The sequence below is a fragment of the Ambystoma mexicanum genome, chromosome 3q (genome assembly GCF_040938575.1).
Source record: "Ambystoma mexicanum isolate Mex_15411 chromosome 3q, UKY_AmexF1_1, whole genome shotgun sequence".
NCBI classification, from domain to species: domain Eukaryota; kingdom Metazoa; phylum Chordata; class Amphibia; order Caudata; family Ambystomatidae; genus Ambystoma; species Ambystoma mexicanum.
Window position 1 is genome coordinate 260,986,560 of NC_090926.1, and position 8,260 is coordinate 260,994,819.

Here is an 8,260-nt window from a genome sequence, read left to right on the forward strand (position 1 = left end):
GATTTCGTCCAGAACGCCCCAATATGATATAAATCTAATACTGCCCCCACAAGCCCAATTCTTCAAATCCCGCCCCCACCCCAGTCCACGGTGATTATATCTTCCCCGGTCTATCCAGGTAACCGGGATGATGTAGTTCCAGAAACCGGCTCAATACGCGAAATTACATGAAAGGACGGCAGACTGCTGACTCGTTCAGCCCGGTACCGAAATGCCTTAGAGGACACGATGCAGCTTGGGTGACTACGGGCAGGGAGGAGCGGGTCGAAATGGGAACGTTAGTGGAAAGCTAATCAGTTTGGCAGCAACCTCTCTGCCACTGGAGGGGGGAAGGAATGCAGTTGAACTGGAGGCTTCCAGCCCTTTAAGATGAGTAGCGGTACCCTTGAGATAGATGGGGATACAGATTGTAATCAAACATCAATAATCCAGACGACACATATAGTTTGGCAAAAGTTTGTCTGTTTTAATGCAAGTATTTAAAACAGGGAGTACAACGAACATCAGCAGTCGCTCGATACTCTGACTCTAACTGCTTCATAAAAAGGATGGGTTCTTATACCCATAATTGGTCATAGCTGACATGTTGACCTGCGTCATTACCAAGGTCATCTTACGTGGAAAACTACAGAAACTTATCGAAAAGCGGGATTGGTTCTAAGTGAATAACTAGTGATAGGTTCTATATCTGTATGGAGTAATGGAGAGAGGTAATAGGATAGTTAACATCAGGTGTGGGAACTAGGCCCTCCCTTAAAAATGGCCACTATGAACGTCACTAAATATGCGACGTGCCATTGGCTACACAAACTATAGGACCCCAAACTACGTGGTCCTCTATAATTGGTTGGCTACTAACCCCCGTCTGTAATTTTCCACCTATGCGAGCAGTACGCCGACCGAACAACCAGGTGTGGATAACCTCGTCTTGATACCAGCATCCCACCAATTAAAAACGTGATCCATCATCACCTTGATGGTCCAGTGTCAATTAGTATTTTGAAGTTGGCCTTGAGTCCATACTGTTCTCTGAGAATTTTTAAGGAGTATGGTCACTATCCAGCTTCCGTGCGTACGTGTGATCTTCTCATCCGTCCAACTTTCTTCCATCACATGACTGGACACCATGAATTGACCCTTTTTGTGTATTTGATTTTATTCTTCAATAGTTCTCTGACGTCTTTTGTCTTTGCTTGACCTTTTTGAACAGGAGCTTCTGTTCTTTCACATTAATTGTATCCAATGTCAGCCAACTCCATTTTGATAAGACCATGGTTTTCTTGGCTCAGTGAACTCCTTAGCTGCACTTTTATTCTGTTTAATTCAATGGCTTTTCTTAACTGCAACACTGAAATGAGGCCTTCCTTGTTGTTCAGTATTGCTTTATACGTTGTGGAAACATTCATTCTTTACTTAGTCCATATGTATCTATGAGGAATATATGTATATGTTGGCGCTTGCCGCGGTCTAATCTATTTAAGCATGTGGCTAGCTTCATGATTGCTTTGCTGCTTGCATTTCATTGCATCTGTACACGTTTAAACTAACTAAGTTTCTTCATCAGGTTTGTGGCATAAGTCTCTTCATCTTGATCCCAAGATGTCAATTATCCTTGCAATTTCTCTGTTCTTTATAAATCGCCTGCCTCTCTGGTCTGGTTATCTTGCTGTATGGGTATCGATTCAGCTTTGTATGACATCACCATTCATCCTGGTCATTCAGTTTCTTTGTTTCATCAGGAATCTCATTCAAATGACCATCATATTGTCTTGGATGCAGGTATGGTTTCCTCAATGGGTATTTTACCTCCCATATCCTCTTAGGTATAGGTACTGTTATGGGTACTGCACAGAGCCCACGCTCTTCTCTTTGCTGGTTTAACTGTTCAGTATACGGCATATATTTTGGATCATACGTTTCAGGTAATGTAGGCGGGGCAGGTGGAGTGGGGGTATTTTGCTCCTCCTCTACACTCCCCCCTCTGGGTGATTTTTTGACCATTCTCACATTATTTTCTATACCTAGACACCCAGGCCTGATGAAATGCCTCTTAGGGACCCACATTTGTATGACTCACTTCAAGCACCCAGCTGATTTCACATGCTCATCTTTATTCCATGTCATGAGCATGCACTGTCCACTTTGACTGCAATAGATCCAGCTTCCCACATATTTCTTATGGTTCTTTGGATACAGGAACTTTGTTCCCTCGGGTGCATGGATACTGGTCTTTACAAAGTCTCTGATTTCTTCATCAGTTAGATCTTTAGGCTTCCATCCTGGTTCAACATCAATCATGATTTTCATCCCTATGGCTTTCTTTGCTGTTTTCCTGCATTGTGAGATTATTACCTTGATCACACAAAATCCAAGCATCGCTAACAATAATAAAGCTCCTAAAAACTTGAACATATCTGCCATCCATTGTGGAACCCATGAGAAGAGTGATCCAAACCAGCTGTCATCAGCAATGTCTTCAACCTCTTCTATCATCTGGGCATGGAGTTTCATCAGCATGTCTATGGCCTCTGTCAAGGTTCCATTCTCGTCATCATGAGAAGGTATACATGTGCAACATGATTCTCCAATTTTGGCAAAAACACCTCCATCCATCGCTGTGATCATGTCCAGGACATATCTGTTCTGGAGGGTCATCAATCGTACAACTCTCAGCTCTTCTCTTATTGCATTAAATCCCTTTATGGTAGTATTAATCATTCATAGTAGTTCCCATCTGGTGATCTTAAGCCACTTGGTATTTTCCCCAACCTGGATCCTTGGCATAAAGATCAACGTGAACACTGAAGAAGTCTGGCTGAACAGTCTATGTTCATATGGTATAGCATCAAAGGCTTCTATTGATTTAGCTGAAAAGTAGTTCTCTCTCTTTATTCGATTTATCAGTTCCATTGATCTCTTCTTTCTTAGATGAGCATCTGCTTTCGAGAAACTATCAATGTTCAGGTCACCTTTAGGAATTACCAATGCAGGAACATGGACATTCACCAATGTGCAAATTCCTCCCCAATCTTTTGGCAGTCTGATATAGGCTTTGGATCCACACACCCAATAATGATCCATAATTACTGCTGTTCTGATATTCATTCCTGGTGCATCGAAGATTCATTCACAGTTCTGATTTTCCCCCATTTTTCTTGTACTATTGTTCCTGAAGCACAATTTAGAACTGTCCAATGGTACTATCTGTAAAGGTCCTCCTCCTCTGTCTTCTACCCATGTCAGGAGTTTTGTAAGTTTTGGCCATAATGGCTTGCACAACATTTGTGCATTCTCAATTTTTGGTTGGTAGTGACCCATTATTACCCACTCCCTGAAGATTACTACTCCTTCTTCCCAGTCATCTGGTGATAGGACAGTTCCACAAATCTGCATCTGGCCTCTGTTTTTCCATCTGCGGATGTCTTCTGTGGAGTGTCCTGGAACTTTCTGTTTTTTATTCATTTCTCTTCTTATTCCAGTTCATTTTGCTCCTGGTTTCTCGTACCTGATTACAATATTCTTTGTCTTGGCATTGTTTCTTGTCTTTATGTCTTGAACATAGTCATCTTCATTTGGATCTATTACTTCAGTTGCCCATTTGAGAGAGGCTGTTTGACCATGAACTGGCCCCTGGTACTACAGAAGGCTAGGTGCACTATGCAGTGTGCAGTTAGGACATCTATTTCAATAGCTATAAAGATCTTTGATTTCCCCATGCTGTATGGTAGGAGTGCACATACGAAGCATTATTTTTCTGACATCCTTCTTCCAACTTCTTTCATGTGTTGGTACCATATGTTATTTCCCAAATGTGCTGTGCTGTCCAGATAATCATTCAGTTCATAATTACCTCGTTGGGTGCTTCTTTTGGTTCTCAAAATCTTCATGTAATTTTCTATGACCACATCTCTGAATGCATCAACATAGCTTCTTCTGGCTGAAGTGTTTGCAGGAACATCCATCCTGGTTCCCTGCGCAGAAATAAGTTCAGCAAGTCTTTCTTTATCCATCTGTCTTTTTCTAGCCACAGCTAAAAACAGCCATATATATTCTGCTATCAATTCTGCACGGGTTTTCTCTGTGGGACTTGTGCTTGGGCTTCTTGTCACTGGACCAGGTGTGTCTGCATGCATTATCTGTGTAGGCCCAACCTTTGTCAACCCCTTACTTTGCCTGATCCGCCAACCCTGTTTCCGGCATTTAAAAGCAGTGTTTGAAGCAAGTGCTGTGCGTGATGTATTACTGATAACATCCATTTCAAGCTCAGGTATCTTCCCATTTTTTCTTGGGACCGGAATAACTATGTAGGGTCTAGGCTGCCTTGTAGTTGCCACGCTCACCTTTTCCTTCTGCTCAGAAACATATACAGGAGCTCTTGCATCATGCGCTCCTATATAAAAAGCAGTTCTTACTGTCAGTGAAAGCAATATGAGTATGAATATAATAGATGTGTGGATGATGCATTGGTAAGTAAACCTGCAGCATCTGCTTCTGGGGCAATTTGTCCATCTGTCCTCATGGGGTAACACAATATTGCTACTTTGGTTTCCCATCTCGAACATTTGATGCTAAAGAAATAAAAACAACTTTAATAGCTCTGTATTGTTAGATTGTTTCTAGAAGCTGGTGTCTTCTTTCAGTATTCATCCTTGATCAATTATCTGCTGTCTGGAAGCCTTAAGAAGTGACTTTATCTTTCTCTTGAATCCGTTTTTTCACCAATCAGGATGCAAATGTTCCTTTATCGTGAAGAAAAATGTCCTTGGTGAGCCTCTATGTAATCTGCTTAATTTACTAGGTCCCAATCAGTGTCTCGAATCTGCTTCAGTTCAGATGACATGTTGCTTCCCTGTCAGCATGAACAAAGAGTTGTGTCCTTCATTCAATTCCTCAATCTGTCCCTCAGAGGAAAGTTTCTACACAGCTCCTTGATTTCTTTCAGAATAGATTTCCACCTGGATGATAATTCCTTCCAGGATCACATTCAAATTTGCACTAATTCTTGGGTCTCTTAGGAAGGTTACCACACCTGTGTGTCTCCTAAAGAGATGCAGGTATTCTTCAAAAAGAATGAAAGAACACCACATTGACCAGTCTATGTGCTGCGTCGGTTGATAATGGCATTTGTATTTTCCTCACTAGACTCAGGCAACTTCCAAAAACTCTTCATTGATGATTATGAGCAACCTTCTAATGAGCTTTTCATTGTCAGGGTTACCAATAAAATCTGGTATGCGGCAAGTTCTCCCCACCAACGTAGGATAAGAACGTAACACCCATTCAAGATACGTAAGTACAAACCTAGAAAGGTCATCACTGGGTAACACCATGAGTAGAACAAAACAAGAATTCTGTGTAAAAGGAATCAGGGTACTGTACCCTCTTCCAATTGCTGTGTCCACTATCAACATTTGGCATATCCTTATTTTTATCAAGGCTTAAGTGTGCCTCAGTCCAAAGTCAATAAGCTACTATGGCTTTTTAAGAATGCAGATCTTCTTTTACTCTGTAACTAAGATGCACAGAGTGTTCGAATGTGCCCTTTTACTCTTTTATTTGTAGCTAAAAAGGGAGTGTCCAATTTAAGCCACAGTCCACTTGTAGGTTCCTTTCTTCACACTTGTCGGGTTATGCGTCCTTCTTCCTCGTCATAGATCTGGTCTGCACGTGCTGTGGTTCTTCCCCGATGTTTGTAGCTTCTTCACGGTGGGGTGCAGGCAGAGGGTCTCTCAGGAGTAGATCTTGATATCTCCCAGGAAGATCCAAGCTCGCCTACCCTGCAATTTGACAGCAGATGGCGTTACGTCCTCAACGACAAAAGGGCTGTTGAAACGGGGCTCGTCCCACTTTTTCCTTGTAAGGTTACGAATTAGGACCTACTCTCCTGTGTAGATTCTTGGACATAGAAATTCAGGAGTTGGGGTTGTTGAAGCATCTCCTTCTGTGTTCTGTACTGCCTTACACGCTCGGCTCTGCAACTGTTCTGAAATCACAGAAAAACTAGATGTTAAACAATTCAAATAGTTTTGAAATTCAAGTCCTAAAATTTCTGATGTTGGCTGAGCATCACTTCTAACTCGGGATGGAGGCATTAAAGGTATTCTCATTCGCCTTCCTGTCACAATTTCGTGCAGCGTAAGATGGTGGTCAGAACCTGGTTGGTTCCTCAATGCATACAATGTCAGTGGTAGGCAGTGCAAGCACCCTTTTTTCAAATTAAGTTTCAACTTAGCTATTCTTTCTTTTAACAGACCATTGAGCTTTTCACAGATCCCATTTCCTTGTGGATGATAAGCCGAAGAAAATGTGTGCTTTATACCAAGCAACAAGGTGATCTGCTCGAAAACTGTATTAACAAAGTGAGGTCCATTATCTGATCTTATTACTTCGCACACTCCCCATCTGGGAAATACTTTGCACACTAAAAACCGAGCTGCACAGGTAGAGTCTCGGTGCATGCATGGAGCTGCCTCTATCCATCTAGAGCAGGGGTCTCCAACCTTTATGTTGGCGTGAGCCACTTTCAGTTGGGGGCCAACAGCAAGAGCTACTTGCGGGCGATATCAGAGGTTGGGGTTGTTCATAAACATTGGAACTTTTTTTAGCTGTAAAGAGGCCTTTTTCCTGCGTATTAGCCCTCACTTCTCGCTAAGAAGCTTATAAGTTTTGATATCAATGATTGGATGTACTAAATGTGCGTCATTTGCAGTGAGTCCAGTGTGGTAAACCCATAAGCACATTGGTCCCGAGGGGGCTTGCTCGCCAGAGCCCTGCCCAGGGGTGGGCTGGGAACTAAAAGAAGCCCTGGAAATAATTACCTGGGACCAAAAGAGGCCCTGGAAATAATTGTCAAAGTGGCCCCATATGACAAATTTTCAGCAAGCCCAATGCTTTTCCTATGTGAACATTTGGAAATGCCACACAAAAGAGGCCCAGGGTGCAGAGGCCCACCGGGAAATCTCCAGAGTTCCCTATAAGCCAGTCCACCCATGGCCCTGCCTTCGAAAAATAGCTGAAAAGGGGGTGGACTGGGAACTAAAAGAGGCCCTGGAAATAATTGTCAAAGTGGCCCCATATGACACATTTTCAGCAAGCCCAATGCTTTACCTATGTGAACATTTGGAAATGCCAGACAAAGGAATCCCATGGTGCAGAGGCCAACCGGGAAATCTCCAGAGTTCCACATAGGCCAGTCCACCCATGGCCCTGCCTTCGAAAAATAGCTGAAAAGCGGGTGGACTGGGAACTAAAAGAGGCCCTGGAAATACTTACTTGGGACCAAAAGAGGCCCTGGAAATTGTTTTCAAAGTGGCACCACATGACATATTTTCAGCAAGCCCAATGCTTTTCCTATGCGAAAATTTGGAAATGCCACACAAACGAGGCCCAGGGTGCAGAGGCCCACTGGGAAATCTCCAGAGTTCCCTATAGGCCAGTCCACCCCTGGAAAAGACTCAAAATGAGCCCAAGGTCGAAACTGGGGCATGCAGCAATCATGCTGCATGGCTCTGCTCGCCCTGGGCTGATTTCCAGTTATGTGAGGTACTATTAGAAATGCAGGGCTCTGGCGAGGAAGTCCCGAGGGGGCTTGCTCGCCAGAGCCCTGCCTTCTAAAAATAGCTCACATGATTGCAAGCGAGCCCGGGGTCGAAACGGAGGCATGCAGCTATCATGTTGCATGTCTCCGCACGACCTGGGCTGCTTTCCAGTTATGTGAGGTACTATTAGAAACGCATGGCTCTGGCGAGGAAGTCCCGAGGGGGCTTGCTCGCCAGAGCCCTGCCTTCTATAAATAGCTCACGATTGCAAACGAGCCCGGGGTGAAGCAGAGACATTAAGCATCATAGCTAAATGTCTCCATTTCACCCCGGGCTTCATCAAAAAAAGATTAACTTCCCCCATCCACCCGCCCCAACTTACCTTCACAAAAGAAGTTTTCCTGCCACTTTCAGCTCGCTCCTGGAATCCAAGCCCCAGCATCAGCCACCTCCAAAACAGATCGGAAACTATGCGAGGCGCCATGGTGCTTTTTAAAGAAAAAAGCCCCGGCAAACTGAGGAGAACAAGAAACCACTGTGGCCAATGGGAGCACAGCTCCCAGCAAGGAACGTGCTCTGGCCAATCACAAGGTGCAATCTATATGCTATAGAGAATTGCAGGCCTGTGATTGGTCAGAGCACTTCCTGGCATCATTTTCTTTTTTTTCTGAAACTCGAGCGCTAGCTACTTCAAAGGCTCTGGCGAGCTGCTGGTAGCTCGC

General features: G+C 43.7%; 1 long non-coding RNA gene across 1 annotated transcript; it reads right to left on the reverse strand.

The window, feature by feature from the left end:
- Positions 1-445: 445 nt before the first annotated feature.
- LOC138582420 (uncharacterized) lies at positions 446-8,015 on the reverse strand. Its single transcript, XR_011305020.1, has 2 exons — positions 7,921-8,015; positions 446-5,983 (listed from the first exon to the last, which is right to left on the reverse strand). It is a non-coding gene; the product is annotated as an uncharacterized lncRNA (long non-coding RNA).
- Between the last annotated feature and the right edge of the window lie 245 nt (positions 8,016-8,260).